Raw genomic sequence first — 16,149 nt, forward strand, 5'->3', positions numbered from 1 at the left:
TTCGTCAGCCTTGGCTGGATTTTTTGTCACCGGCTTGAAGAACTTCTCTTGCATTGATCAGGGACTTTGCGATGTCCCTGAGGTCAGCAATATGTATTCTTCCTGTTCACCATCTCTGCGGGACGGTTTAGGTCTGACTGGACCACCCAGCAGCAAAAGTATTGGCTGCGGTCTCAGGGCATCGAGACCTCATGTCCATATTGTCGCGACGTTGGCTCCTCAGATGAATACATTTCTTGTTAAAAGCAGAAGGCTTTAGGCATTTGCATATTTCCCCTCACACAATTCTTTTTTCTTCATCAGTACAGATAACTTAACAAAAATAGAACTCATGTACAAATATCAAACAGGAGTTTTTAAAATTATACTAATTATCTTCCACCCAATATAATATTTCATGTTATAGGTCCTTAGGCATTAGGTATTATTCTGGGTACTGGACTGTGGTTACTGATTTTTAATCTTCAGTCGGTTGGTCTCCTTGATTTGAACTGTTACTTTAACTAAACCTAGGTAATTTATACTGGTGGCTCATAGTGTATTATCTATTAATTGAAAAAGAATACTGACTTTCACTACTATAATTTTTTGTACAGTGATACATTCCAACTTTGGCAGCTATAATTCCAACATACACTCACATCTCTAAACCATATCATTATTTTCAAAAGTATATTAATATATTTATGAACATCAAATCAAACAAACTTTGCTCAAGTTATTAGATGAATACATTTCTTGTTAAAAGCAGAGTGTTTTAGGCATCCGCAGAAGCATGGCCTCTCCTTCATTTTACACTTCCAACATAATAATTATCTTTCATTTGTTAAATTTTTATGCCATCCACTTCTCCTATAAGGCAACTCTGGGTAGCTTGCAGGTTATAAAAAGACAATTAGAAAAATAATTAAAATATTAAGGTAAAGGTAAAGGTTCCCCTCACACATATGTGCAAGTCATTCCTGACTCTAGGGGGCGGTGCTCAACTCAGTTTCAAGGCCGAAGAGTTAGTGTGGTCTGAAGACATTTCCGTGGTCATGTGGCCGTGCGCTGAAGGCACATGGAATGCTGTTACCTTCCCACCAAGGGTGGTCCCTATTTTTTCTACCTGCATTTTACATGCTTTCGAACTGCTAGGTTGGCAGAAGCTTGGACAAGTAAGGGGAGCTCACTTTGTTATGCGGTGCTAGGAATTCGAAGCGCTGAACTGCCGACCTTTCTGTTGACAAGTTCAGTGTCTTAGCCACTGAGATACTGCGTCCCCAAAATATTAAAACTATGCAAATTAAAAACTTAAAACTATACCAAAATCAGGACTAAGAGACGGGCAACATGGGGACAAGATCTTCTTAACCCATCAACAGCCTCTTGTGATGAGCATCTTCTGGGGGTCCCAAGCCAGCTGGCAAAATTAAGTTCTAATACTCTTCTGGAAGGCCAAAAGGCTGAGAGCAGTTCTCAGATCCAGTGGTAGAGGGCCACAGCAAAAAAGGCTCTTCTCCTTGACCCTGCCCATCAGAATTCCTTAGCAGATGGGATCCATAGCAGGCCTCCTCCCACTGGCCTGAGTGGGTCAGGGCTAATAATGGAACCTTTTGTATGCTTCCCTGAAGTATTCAATGAAGAAGGAAAATAAGTACTCTCCATGAAGGGTAGGTTGATCCTTTATCACTTATTTGTTAATTTAAGACATTTAGAATTTTTGTTCCAAAATTCTTGCAAGTAACTAATATTCATTTTAATAATACTTTAGTTGTTGATTTACATTACAATCGTCGAACATACTTTTAATCCAACAATAATTATGTGTTTCTGAAGCCACAATTGTCTGGATGTTTTTGTGAACTCAAAAAAATATTTCAGTTGGACTTAATGCTAATCCCCAATTTTGAATGATCCAAATTTCTCTTATAACAATTCAAGTTGTTTTGATAGTTGATCAGAAATAAGATAAAATCTTATAAAATCCTAATGCCCCTATTAGCTCACACATATCTAAGAGTCTTTGCTTACAATTTTGAAATGTAAGCCTATAGAGAGTATAAGAGAGAAAATTATAGGCTTTGCCAGCAGCAAAATGACACACATCTGAAAAATAAATAATCAACTTCCAAATATGTCTTTCAATCTTAGTGCTAGAAACACAATGAGATCATGATTCAAGAGAAAACCAAATACCAAGGGGGTTATGTAATAACTATTTGTGCTCATAGAGATTTTTGAATTTGATCCATCAAATTTAAAAAAATCAAAATAGAAACCCCAAAAGTAAAACTAAAAATCTGAAAATCAGTCATCCCATAAGATTATTATAATTTGATAAAGAAAATCAAGAGGTTGTCTTTTTCCTAAAGCTTCCTTCATTAATTACCTGTTTCAAACTCCGTAAGGGCTCAAGATAACTTAGGGGACACTTCTATGTATTAAAAATATTCTCTATAATATTCTCTATAATTCATGTGCAAGAATTACTCTCAATATTTTTTCATTACCATAACCAAAACTTTGTTATTATAAACCATTCATTAAAAGAGCTAAAACAGAAAAACCAGTCAGAATCCAGAGATCTCCGATTTCCATGGATAACTGCATCTATTATTCCTGAAGGATGCAGTTAGATGAAGTGCCTGCCCTGTATAATTTTTCGAGATCTATACAAATGTCAAATAGTTTCTTAAATCAAATAATTATTAAATTATGTATTGTACCATTCTTAAAAGTGGGAATACCATTCTTAGCTTTTTCAGTTAAAAGACTGATAGCTTACTCAGTCATTCTCCTTGCTATCAATACCTTCATTTAATATGACACAATGGATATTCCATAATAAGTGCAGATATAGACTCAGCTGACAGGAAAACTTTGTGTAAATCATGTGTTTCTATATCTATAGCTATCAATCCCATCCATCTATATCTATATCTATATCTATATCTATATCTATATCTATATCTATATCTATATCTATATCTATATCTATATCTATATCTCTATCTCTATCTCTATCTCTATCTCTATCTCTATCTCTATCTCTATCTCTATCTCTATCTCTATCTCTATCTCTATCTCTATCTCTATCTCTATCTCTATCTCTATCTCTATATCATCTATATCTATATCTATATCTATATCTATATCTATATCTATATCTATATCTATATCTATATCTATATCTATATCTATATCTATATCTGTCTATCTGTCTGTCTGTCTGTCTATCAATCAATCAATCAATCAATCATCTGGATTTTATACAACAATATGACCACAAATATATGTCTTACCTAGTAGCCATCAGACTTCCACATCTAATTTCCAGAACATTATGCAAAATCTTAATTGTTCCATTTTATTTTTAAAAAAGGTCTTTAAAAATGAAGTAGGTATATTGTCATGAAAAAAAGAAAGAGGGTTATTTATAGTCATTGATTCAGCTATTGGGTTATGAACAAATATTGCAACTTGGATTGCATTATATTTATGCAATTGTTCAATTAAATTTTAAAAATGCTACGATGTGACAAAGATTGTAAAGCTTATTTAAAATCTCCATCCATAATTATCTGATTCTAAAAAAACATTCAAAACACCTACATAATAATCTAAAACTCCTGGATTATCTTTAGTGGGATCATCATAATCAACATAAGCAATACAATTATCAGGTTCCACCACAAAACCGCGGTAGACAAAAGCGCGCTCGACGAAAGCGCGTACGTGATGTCATCACAGCGTGACGAAAACATCACGCTGTGAGCGGTAAATTTAAAATTAAAGCGAAAACCTTACCCTAACCCCCCCAAACCTAACCCTAAACCTAACCCTTAACCTAACCCTAACCCTAACCCTAAACCTAACCCTTAACCTAACGCTAAACCTAACACTAACCCTTAACCTAATGCTAAACCTAACACTAACGCTTAACGTAACCCTAAACCTAACCCTAACCCTTAACCTAACCCTAACCCTAACCCTAACCCTAACCCTAACCCTAACCCTAACCCTAACCCTAACCCTAACCCTAACCCTAACCCTAACCCTTACCTTTATGTGAATCGGCTTGCTTTAATTTTATTTTAATTTTAATTTCAATTTAATTTATTTTTAATTTTTTTCGTCGCGCTGCTGATGACGTCAGGTACGTGCTTTCGTCGAGTGAGGTTTTGTCTACCGCGGTTTTGACGGGTCACGCAATTATTAGACTATTTAATTGTCTGTATTTTTAAAAAGCATCTCTAGATCACTTATTTCTTGCATCACTATGAAAACTGTTAATTGTAGTTGCTACATATATCTGTACTAGCTTTTGATTTTCCACTGATGTGGAGTTCACAAGCCCATCTTCTGAAATGTTCTTTTTGATATGGGATAATATTGGCTACTTTTTAAAATTCCAATTTTTAAATTGTCCAGATTAGTATCTGTATTCTTTTAGAAAAACAATTAAGGCTAGTTACTCAGTGAGACAATTTATGAAATTTAATAGGTAAAAATATATTTTATAAAGATATATTTTATCTCTCTCTCTCTCTCTCTCTCTCTCTTTCTTTCTTTCCTTCTTTCTTTCTTTCTTTCTTTCTCTTTCTTCTTTCTTTTTCCCCTCTCTTCTTTCTTTTCTTTCTCTCTTTCTTTCTTCTTTTTCTTTCTCCCCCTCCCCATCTCCCCTCCACTTCCCTTCCCTTCACTGTTAACTCCTAGTGATTGCCTAAACTACTTCTTGCAGTTTTCTTGACAACACATTTTAAGTAGCTTTACACTGCCATCTTCTTAGGCCTCAGAAGGAGTGACAGGCCCAAAATTGTCCAGCTGGACTAAGAAACACAGTCCCAGTTTCTAGCTTTAACTTTAACTTTTAATAAATTTATATGCCGCCCAACCCCGTAGGACTCCGGGCGGCTTACAGAAAAAGTTAATATAAGGAATTAAAATAAAGAAACAATTTAAAAAGAAACAATTTAAAAACAACGCACCATACACTCAATCTGGGTGGGGCTGGACCTCATTCCTGAAGTCAACAGCCCCAGGCCTGCCGGAATAGCCAGGTTTTAGTGGCTTTTCGGAAGGCCGAGAGAGTGGGGAGGGTCCGGATCTCTATGGGTAGGTCATTCCACAGGGTCAGAGCAGCTACAGAGAAGGCCCTCCTCTGAGGAGCCACCAGCCGGCATTGTCCGGTCGATGGCACCCGGAGAAGGCCCAGTCTGTGAGTTCTTATCGGCCGTTGGGAGGTATGTGGCAGGTGGCGGTCTCCCAGATATCCAGGTCCTAGGCCATGTAGGGCTTTAAAGGTGATGACCAGCACCTTGAAGTGTGTGCGGAGACTGATCGGAAGCCAGTGCAGCTCGCGGAGGATAGGTGTAATATGGGTGTATCTAGGTACACCCATAATCACTTGCAGGGCTGTGTTCTGGACTAACTGTAGTCTCCGAACACTTTTCAAGGGCAGCCCCATGTAAAGCGCATTACAGTAATCGAGCTTAGAGGTGACGAGGGCATGAGTGACCATTCGAAGTGCCTCCCGGTCCAGATAGGACCGCAACTGGTGCACCAGGCGAACCTGGGCAAAGGGCCCCCTGCTCACAGCCGACAAATGATGTTCTAATGTCAGCTGCGAATCCAGGAGGACACCCAAGTTGCAGACCCTCTCTGAGGGGTGTAGAATTTCACCTCCCAGGCTAAGGGATGGAATATCTGGACTGTCCTTGGGAGGCAACATCAATAGCCACTCGGTCTTGTCTGGATTGAGTGCAAGCTTGTTCGCTCCCATCCAAACCCTGACAGCCTCCAGGCACTGGAACATCACTTCCACCACTTCACTGAGTTGGCACGGGGCGAATAGATACAATTGAGTATCGTCCGCATACTGATGGTATTTGATCCCGTGCCGGTGTATGATCTCACCCAGCGGCCTTATCGTTTTAACCTTAATTACACCAAATTGGCTCTCCTGCATAGTACATAGAGCAGTATAACTACTAAAAGATCCACAATAACTATAAAACAATAAAACATTTACCATTAACTATGAATGTTTGAAATATCTAAAGTAAACAGTACAACAGTCTTTGGACCAAATGCTGCCTTGCTAAGACTGAAGAACTTTACAATCTGAAGGGCAACTATGCACACCACTGCATTGGTTTGGGGAGAGCAGAGGACGGTCACCTCGAAAGCGAAAACAAAAATAAAATCAACCCCCTCCATCCCTGGCGGATGCAATGAATCTGAACGAGAGGTAGGCAAAATTGCTTTGGGGGGGGGGGAAACATTTGGAAGAGACAGAAAAATCTTTCTCTGACTCAATTCCAGTGTTTTGCAGTTCTCTGTGTCTGTAGGACATGGGAGCAACATTTCTATTTTCCCAAAAAAGGTAGTTTCAATCAGGCCTGCAGCGAAATGACAGGTCAACAACCATCCCAAGATGAACACTCTGTTTTGTTTTGTTATACTATCCCTGCACGTCATGGGAAACCATTTGCTCTCCTCTCCCCTCAGGGCAAACTTTCAAAGCCAAGAGTTGTCTCTTACACTCCTACATCCTCTGATTTCTGGGGAGAATCTGTTTGTACCAGGGATGTACCTCCTTCTCTTTGAAAACTCATCCTTTAATGCAGGAACAGAAAAGCTCGATTAAAAGTAAGGATGCCTTGCGGATTGCCACAGGCACTGGAAACCAAACATTCAGCAATTTACAAAATTATCTTCCTTCAAAAGAAATCTCCAGCCCTTATGAAAAGGAAGAAAAAGGTAATTCTAATCAGAGCTGGAACTGATGTACGGCTTGACAGGATACAGGTGGTCCTAGACTTACAACCATTCATTTAATGACCGTTTGAAGTTACAACTGCCCTAACCATTGCAACATCACGTGGTCAAAATTCAAATGCTTGGCAACTGGTTCATATGTATGAGGGTTGCAGTGTCCAAAGGTCATGATCCCCTTTTGCGAACTCCTGACAAGTAGAATCAATGGGGAAGCCAGATTCACTTAACAACCATGTTACTAACTTAACAACTGCAGGGATTCACCCAGGGGTGGTTTCCAGCAGGCACTACTGCTGGTTTTCTCATGTGTGTGCTATGTGCGCATGCACAGTGCAATTAAAGTCATTCTGCGCATGCGCAGAACTAAAAAACAAGATGGCGGCATCATAGGCGCAAACCGGAGAACTGGTTCGGGGGCATGGCAGGCCTCGGTCGCTGCCGGTTCCAGCGACCCAGGCTAGCAAACTACTACCAGTTTGGCTGAACCAAGCTCAATTGTGGCCATAAATCGAGGATTACCTGTATTTAATTTCCATTTCCTCTTTCAGGCTTTGTCCTCCTTCCCTTGTCTTCTCCTAAGGACCCAATCTCCTTTTTGGAATAGGCCAAGCTTCTTGTTGACAAGATCAAGCATGTATCATGAAGGTTTGAATCTATAAACAACACCACAATGTTCTTCACAGGCTCTGTGTTTGAAGGCTTTGGCACCCTACACATGTTAGTGTCATTCCTTTTGAACTCTATCATACCACTAAACGAGTGTCTTCCAGAATATAAGTAGGGCATTGATTTGAGTTTGGACAAAGTTTTGAAGAAGCAAACATCTTAGAATTAACTCCAATTTGTTCTTGACCAGCTGAAGAGTTTTGGGTTTGTTTGTTTTTTGTTGCAATTTCTAAAAGCTATCTTCAACGAAAAGGCTTCCCTTTCTCAAACAATCGGCATTAGAAAAACAATGCTTGGAAAAAATTCAGGAATAGATCTCTGTATGGAAGAATTTATATGTTGATCTTCCTTAGCTGTGTGGGCTCACGACTCTGTTATTCCTTAATGCTCAGCTTTTATCTACTCATCTTCACACACTAGCGACTCTAAGTCTACACAGAATAACTAAGTAAAAATCTGCATGATGTCTCTAGATTTCTAGCTAATTCAAAACAGAGTCTTTTTGTTTCAGAATACTTCTGGGGGAAAAAAATCATAAGACCGTAGGGGAAAAGGCTGCATACAAAGCTATTTGGAACATCCTCTTTCTCTAAAGAGGTTGATGGGCTGTGAGACAAAGTCTGTTAAGAGCATGCACACTGGGTGGCAAATGTACTTGCAAATGTGCACACACGTCTTCACACAGCCACTTTGCAATCATTGAATGCAGTTTTGTGTCTTCAAATTATCTCCCAATCAATTTTTCCACTCAAGAATGGAGAGTATTAAATAGTACTTTCCATCATGAGAGCCTTCTTTGCATTTCTCTCCATTGCAATCATCTAGATCAGGTGTGTTAAACTCAATTTCATCGAGGGCCACATCAGGGTTGTGTTTGACCTCCCGGGGGGGGGGGGAGATGGGATCCTTGGCTAGGGTGGGCATGGCCAGCTCGCCATCACATGTCAGGGGTGCCTACGGTGGCCCAAGTGCTCTATCGGTGAAAACAAGTTCCCGAGCTCCGTTTTTGGCTTTGACTGCCTTCTGCAACCCTCTGCCAGTGAAAACAGAGCTCAGAAGGGCCACATGGGCCATCCTTTGCTGTTTCCAGGTCTGCACTGTGGGCCAGATCTAAACACCCTGTGGGCCAGATCCGGCCCTCAAGACTTGAGTTTGACATCGCTGATCTCGATAGAAGTTGAAACATACGGTCTAAAAAGGTGAAAAGAATCTGGTGCACTGTTTTCTTCATGCAAGTGATTAAACTCTACTGTGGCAGTGTAATGGTAATGGGAAAGAAAACATACAGAAATGGCATGGGAAAAAGAGACCAAGGTGATAACAAAATTATGGACACTCCTGGCTGACTACAACATGGCCCTTCAAGAATACAGTCTGTGGGATGCACTGTTTTTCAATCAAGAGAGACCTTTGCCTGGGGACTTGTTTACAGACTCTTTGTCCCAACAGATCCTCTCCATAAGATGAGAGGAGATTACACGCATCAATCATTCTGATACATCTGGTCAAGTAATGTAGGAAATTGTTCAAGAAATGTTGCAGATGCTCTAATACCCAGGAAGCTTCTTGCTCTGTCCAAAATGTATGGAAGAGTTTTACCAAAACAAAACTCACTTAAGAGGATACCAAGACTAAAACAAAAGGTAGAAAATAATGGAAAGAAGAGAAACAAGAGTTTAAGAATTCAAAGAATACATACAGTGGATTGCATCTTATAGATGCTGAATCTGTGAAAACGAAAACAAAGCTATAACATATTTATAAATTGATTTAATAAGCACCAGATGGGGTGTCTTATGAACCACTAAATCAGAAACTATATAATATCATCATGGAAATGGATATTGCTTGAGTGATTACTTTATCATGCAAATGACATAAATTGCCATCATTTCCATGATGGTATCATTATGCAAAGTCTGTAAAATTGTAGCAAAAACTTGGTCTGTTGTGTGCAGAATCTATTCTACCGAGCTTGAATTGCACATAACTTTGGCTTCAGCATTTTCTTTTTGTTAATTTCAATGCACAATTTTCTTGATTTGTGTTATTATCAAAGCCCAATAATATCTTTCTGCTATCTGTGTTTTTTCTGATACAGCATGGGTGTATCAGAAAGGAAGATGGAAAAGAAGGCCAAGAAAGGCAAAATGATGTTTGCAGCAGCAAAACTGAACTCTGCCCTTTTTGTATGTGCTTCAATGTTGGGCTTTGATATCCAGTTTGGGCTAATCTTACCTTATAAAAGAAGAATCTTCATTATCTTTATCTTAAAACTTCAGCTGGGAGGCACTGCTAGCTTTATTAGAGTCACAGAAACCAAAATATTCAGCACTTTGGCAGAAGCGGGTTGACCTATGAAGCTTTTTGCTTCAGCTTTAAAATCTCTTTCTAGCTTTCAAATGGGAATTGCACGTTTTCATTTATCTTACTTTTCATAGATCCCTTTTGGCCAGCAATTTTAAGAAAACAGATGTTGCACCCTATAACCTTTTCTCAAATCCTTTATGATTGGATGAATGCCACTTCACTACCCAATTATCTTCCTGGTATTCTAGCTGAGAAAGTCATTTTTTTTTACTTCTGCTATTTTAGAGCAAATGATGGTGGAGATCCTACTGCTACATGGTTTAAGAGAGGGAAAGATCACAGAAGGAAGGGCATTTGATCTGGAGAGAACAGCTGGGAGGTTTTGTTTTGGATCAAATTCTTAAATCAAAGAAGGAAAAAAACCCTCAATGCTTGCACGACTATACGCTGCTCCTTGGCAACTTCCCATGATGGGAGCATCTAAAAGTGTGGGCTGCTTCATTTCCCTACCACCAATGGCCATTTTAACTAGTTCAAACTTTTTGAGAAATATGCCGCTTTACATGTTGTTCTAGGTTTTGACTGGGAGCCACCTTGAGTTGGCTGAAAGACGGATGACTATATAAAGAAATAGTCTTTGACTTACAACAGTTCATTTAGTGACCATTCAAAGTTACAACGGCACTGAAAAAAGTGACTTATGATGGTTTTTCACACCTACAATCATTGCAGCATCCGCACAGTCATGTGATTAAAATTCAGATGCTTGGTAACTGACTCATATTTATGACAGTTGCAGTGCTCCAAGGTCATGTAATTAATTACGGTAATTTTTCAGAGTATAAGATGCACTTTTTTCCCTCAAAAAAGAGGGTGAAAATCTGGGTGCATCTTATACACTGAATACAGCATTTTTGGCCTACCAAAACCCTGCCCCCTTTGCAAAAATGGACATATAGAGGGTTTGGCAGGCTTGCAAAGTGCTCCTGAGGGCTGGGGAGGGCAAATAAAAGCAAAAAAACTGACTGTTTTTGCCCCCCCCCAGCCCCCAGGAGCACTCTACAAGCCTCCTTAAGCCTCTGCATGTCCTTTTTTCTTTTTGCAAAAAACGGACCATTTTTTGCTCGTTTTGCCCCCCCCCCTGAGCCCCCAGGAGCACTCTAAGAGCCTCCCAAAGCCTCTGCATGTCCCCCTTCTTTTTGCAAAAAAATGAGGTGTGCAGAGAGCTTGGGAGGCCTGCAGAGTGCAAAAACTTTTAAAAAATATTTACCTCTTCAAAATCATGGTGCATCTTATACTCCGGTGCGTCTTATACTCTGAAAAATACTGTACCTTTTGTAACCTTCTCACAAGCAGAGTCAATGGGGAAGCCAGCTTCACTTAATAGCTTAATAGTTACTAACTTAACAATTGCAGTGATTCACTTACCAAATGTAGCAAGAAAGGTCATAAAATGGAGCAATATTCACTTAAGAAATGTCTCACTTAGCAACAGAAATTTTGGGCTCAATTTTGTTCATAAGTCGAGGACTCTCTGTAAATCATTTGCCTGTCCCAATAAAAAAATCTTAAGGGACAACTGAAGTAATAGATCTAGAATTGTTATCTACACCAGCCGGAATCTATGAACTAAATGCGCAATTACTGCAATCCCCTTCACCCCCTCTGCTCCAGGCCCCGATTGAGCAGCATGTAGCTAAATCACCACGAGAAGTTGCTCATCATTAAAAGCTCCATTTCCTTTTAACTTCTTGCCAGAAGGCTTTCTAAAACAAATATCTTAGGCTAATAATGCTGTAACAGTTTTTGTGCATCTGTTAATCCTAAGAGGTGAGCTCCTCCGTGTCGAGGAAGCCTTGAAGGCTGTGCCATTTTGCCCAGAGGTGTTTGAGCTCAATATGAACATATGGCAGGGGGCCCAAACAACTGTTCATTTTAAATCCATAGTCATTAAAAGGTAATTACTTAAAGGTTCAATAAAGTCTTTGTTTCGCATCTGGACCATGAAAAGTTAATGGTTCCCAACTTTCCTCTTTACCCGCTACTTCCAATAGCCCAAATTAAAATACTAGATACAAGGCTGAATGATGGGAAAGAATTTTTTTAAAATCATACACACACACACAGTATGTATGTATGTATGTATGTATGTATGTATGTAATGTATGTGTGTCTACTCACAACCAGAGATAGCTTTAGCCTATTAGTGAAGTGTTGTGAGAAGTAAGGTTTATGTGGAAAGGCTGAAGGAATTGGACTTGTTTAGGCTACAGGATAAGTGATAAGAAATATTGGAAGGATTGTCATACAGTAGATAGCTAAAGTTTGTAGTCTTCTCCCTCAGAGAGATTAGATTGAATGGTCTAATAGTTGCTTTGTTTGAAAATCTTAATTGTAAGACTAGTTTGACAATGAAACCATTACATTTTAATAGTGCCTGATGAGTAGATCCATCACTGAATATCATGTTTGTTTTTTGTTTGTTTGCTTGCTTGTGAGATGGAAATAGAGGGTTAGAATGTGCAGGAAATGAGGACAGAATAAATGTAGAACTAGAATGTAGAAGAGGAGAACTAGATTTAAATAGGCTGGAGGAGAACTGAAGAGAAAGGGAGTGTGTCCAATTTTTCAACTTTCAGTTTCTAAACATTAGGGGTGCTCAAAAGTTGTGACATGCCTTGGGCGCTGTAAAGATATTTTGGTTACTTGACTATAATTTAGATGGGCTTGGTAAGTAACTACATCAATATCATAACGTTTTAACATTTTGTTTGTTTCATTGTTAGGTTAATGATGTTTCTTCCTCCTATTTTAAAACCACATTCATCTTCTTCCAATCCAGCTTTCCTTAAATCTTCAGCATATAGTTTGAATAAATATAGGAAAAAGTCATGACATCATAGGTGAGGGTCAGACTTTTCATCACAATGCCATTCCTTCATTTGACATTCCTTGTCCTTCCATGGATGCCTTTGAGTCACAGCTTTATAAAGTGTCCTTGTTTTAATTTTATGGAAGATTGGAAGGTGGCTGATGGTTTTTCTTGTTAATGGTTATTGTGCTTTGTTATTGTTAGTTGTGAAGTCATGACCGACCCATCGAGACCCCATGGACAACATTCCTTCCTGTCCTCTACCATCCCTGGGAGCCCATTTAAGCTCACACCTACTGCTTCAGTGACTCCATCCAGCCACCTCATTCTCTGTTGTCCCTTTCTTCTTTTGCCCTCAGTTTTTCCCAGCATTGGGCTCTTCTCTAGTGAGTCCTTCCTTCTCATTTGGTGGCTAAAATATTTGAGTTTCATCTTCAGGATCTGGCCTTCTAAAGAGCAGTCAGGGTTGATCTGCTTTAGGACTGACTGGTTTGACCCAGGGACTCGCAGGAGTCTTCTCCAGCACCATAGTTGAAAGGCCTCAATTCTTTGGTGCTCAGCCTTCCTTATGATCCAACCTTCGCGGCTATACATTGCAATATTATTATTCTATAACAAAATAAGGATTAAACTCCCTTGGTCAGTGTGATTTGCCAAGACAGAAGCATAGAAATAAATAAATAATTGGCCGAACTCTTCCTTGTGGGGAGTTTTTAAGCAAAGGCCATTGGCTGGGAATCCTGTAGTGAGGCTTTCTTACAGCAAGCAGGGATTGGCTTTGATATTCTGTAAGACACCCCAAACTCCCAATTCCTGACTCCAGCTCCTAGGCATTTCATTTGTTTCACGAGCCCTGGTAGTACAGTGGTTAAATTGCAGTTTTGCAGGCTAACTATGCCTACAGCCCGGAGTTCAATCCTGATGCAGGATTAGGTTGACACGGCTTTCCTCTGAGGTCAGTAAAAGGCAGGCCCAGATTGTTGGAGGCCATATGCTGATGTTTGTAAACCACTCAGAGAGGGCTCTAGAGCACCCTGGGACAGTATATAAGTCTAAGTGCTATTGTTATTGCTATTGCTATTCATGGAGGAGGGATGTCATGAGCACAAAATGGTCAGTGGTGGGATTCCAAATCTTTTCCTACCAGTTCTATGAGAGCGCACGCAGCATTCAAAGACCGCCCTCGGTGTCAGCGCTGGTGAGCTGAGCTGTTTTTTAGCTCAGCAGATGCATGGCAATCCGCTCTGCCTAGCAAATCAGTTGAGCTAAAAAAAGGGAATATAGGACAGGGAATGGCGGGGGTGGGAGGGCAGGCCCAACCAGAGGTGGTATTTGCCGGTTCTCGGAACTATTCAAAATGTTTGCTACCGGTTCACTCGAACTGGTCCGAACCGGCTGAATACCACCTCTGAAGATGGTGCATCAATATAATGTACATTGTTGGTCAATTTATCCAGCCTACATGCATCTTGTTTAGCAGCAAGATACTGGACTACTTTATTATTTATTTTAGTTTTTTCTCCACTTTTATTATTTTTATAAATAACTCAAGGCAGCAAACATACCTAATATTCCTTCTTCTTCCCATTTTTCCCACAACAATAAACCTGTGAGTGATTTGCAGAGGTGGGTTGCTCCCGGTTTGGTCCAGTTCGGCTGAACTGGTAGTGGTATTTTTGCTTGGGTCACAGAACTGACAGCGACCCAGGCTTGCCACGCCCCCGAACTGGTTCCCTTGCCACCGCTGATGTCGCCACCATGTTGATTTTTTAGTGACTGCACATGCATGAAGAACAATTTACATTGAACAGTGTTGCGCACATGTTGCGAACCAGTAGGGTTGGAATGTAGCCACAAGTATTGGAATGAGATGCCCATAACTAACATCCCTTATGAGAATTAGTGGTAACACAGTGGTTAGAATGGGTTGGGCAGAGACAGGCTGGAAGTCACCCAGCTGGCTTTCATGCCTAAGGCAGGACTAGAATTCCCAGTTTCTAGCCTGGTGCCTTACCCACTCCGCATCTGACCCTACAGGATTTGCCTTATGCTCTTAGAGCATGCCAATGGATAATCATGTTACCATTCTGGTACATTTTTTAATGCTACACTTTTGTTTATGTTCACCTCTGATGATGTAATCATACTTATGAATGGGAAACTTATATTGCGAACCAGTAGGGTTGGAATGTAGCCACAAGAATTGGAATGGTACCTACGAGACTGTCTACTGCCACATACCTCCCAGCGGCCGGTAAGATCCCACAGATTGGGCCTCCTTCGGATGCCATCAGCCAGACAGTGTTGGCTGGCAGGCCCCCAGAGGAGAGCTTTCTCTGTGGCTGCTCCGACCCTTTGGAATCAGCTACCCCCAGAGATCCGGAGCTTACCCACTCTCATGGCCTTCAGGAAAGCTGTAAAAACCTGGCTGTTCCAGCAGGCCTGGGGCTGTTGACCTCATTGTTGAGGTCTGGCCCCAATTAGAACGAATGCGTGTGTTTTGTGATTTTAAACTGCCTTTTTAAATTTTTTTCTTCTCTTTTTTTTCTTCTTTTGTAAGGTGCCCGGAGTCCTTCGGGATTGGGCGGCATATAAATTTTAACAATAAATAAATAAATAAATAAATAAATAAATAAATAAATAAATAAATTCTTTTCTTAGAAAATGTTAAATGTTAAATTGACGTTTCAGACTGCGGCAAATATTTTCTACTAGGAACATTTAAAATTTTTGGAGTTTTTAAGCTATGAACAGAGAGCCAAGCTTCCATAAGCATTGCTTATCTCAACATCTCCTATCTGTGTCATGCATTTTTTAATACTTTCAATACATTTCCTGGATGCTGCAAAATATGAGAAAGGCAGAATGGTGGAGTGTGGTTTATCTCCTTCTGTTTTATGCTGTGTGCCTCCAAGCATAACATTCTGGATAACTGCTTTCATTTTGAAAGCCTCTTTGAAATTTGCAAGCAGTTTGAAGAGAGCATTATACTTTGTGGGTTTTTAAAGATTTAAATATAATAAGAACAGGACTCTTTTTTCTAGGTGCATTGCTGCCTTTAAAAAATGACACTTCATAGTTAAGAATGCATGCAAGTTAGAGGTGTAAATCCATAAACTCTGCCACTATAGAGACCCTGTTTTCCAGTATGAATGGGAACCAGATTGCCAAAATGTCTGAAAATAATATTTGGGATTGTAACATTTTTTTCCTCCACAGCAAAGTCCTTGGGCTCTTTCCAGCACTAGTTGAAGTCAATTGTACAATGAAAAATGGCATAAAATAAATATACCTGCATAGGAAAGCAGCATTAAGATTTCATGCTTGTTGCATCATCATCCCCTTGGCATTTGAAGAGCAAGGCTGGAGGGTCTGAACCAGTGATGTGCAGTCAGGGGAGGCAGAGCCTCACCACTGTCATCATGAAAAGAAAAAATATGTAAAAGGAAAAAGGAGAGACCTGAGGTCAGGCTGAGCTAGTTGCTGCCAGAGTCACCATGGATGACTCTGCTTAGTGCTTAACTGTTTAAAAAAGCCTC

The sequence above is a fragment of the Thamnophis sirtalis genome, unplaced genomic scaffold (assembly GCF_051295495.1).
Source record: "Thamnophis sirtalis isolate CommonGarterSnake01/CBP01778 unplaced genomic scaffold, rThaSir2_p1.2 scaffold_1, whole genome shotgun sequence".
In the NCBI taxonomy this organism is placed as follows: domain Eukaryota; kingdom Metazoa; phylum Chordata; class Lepidosauria; order Squamata; family Natricidae; genus Thamnophis; species Thamnophis sirtalis.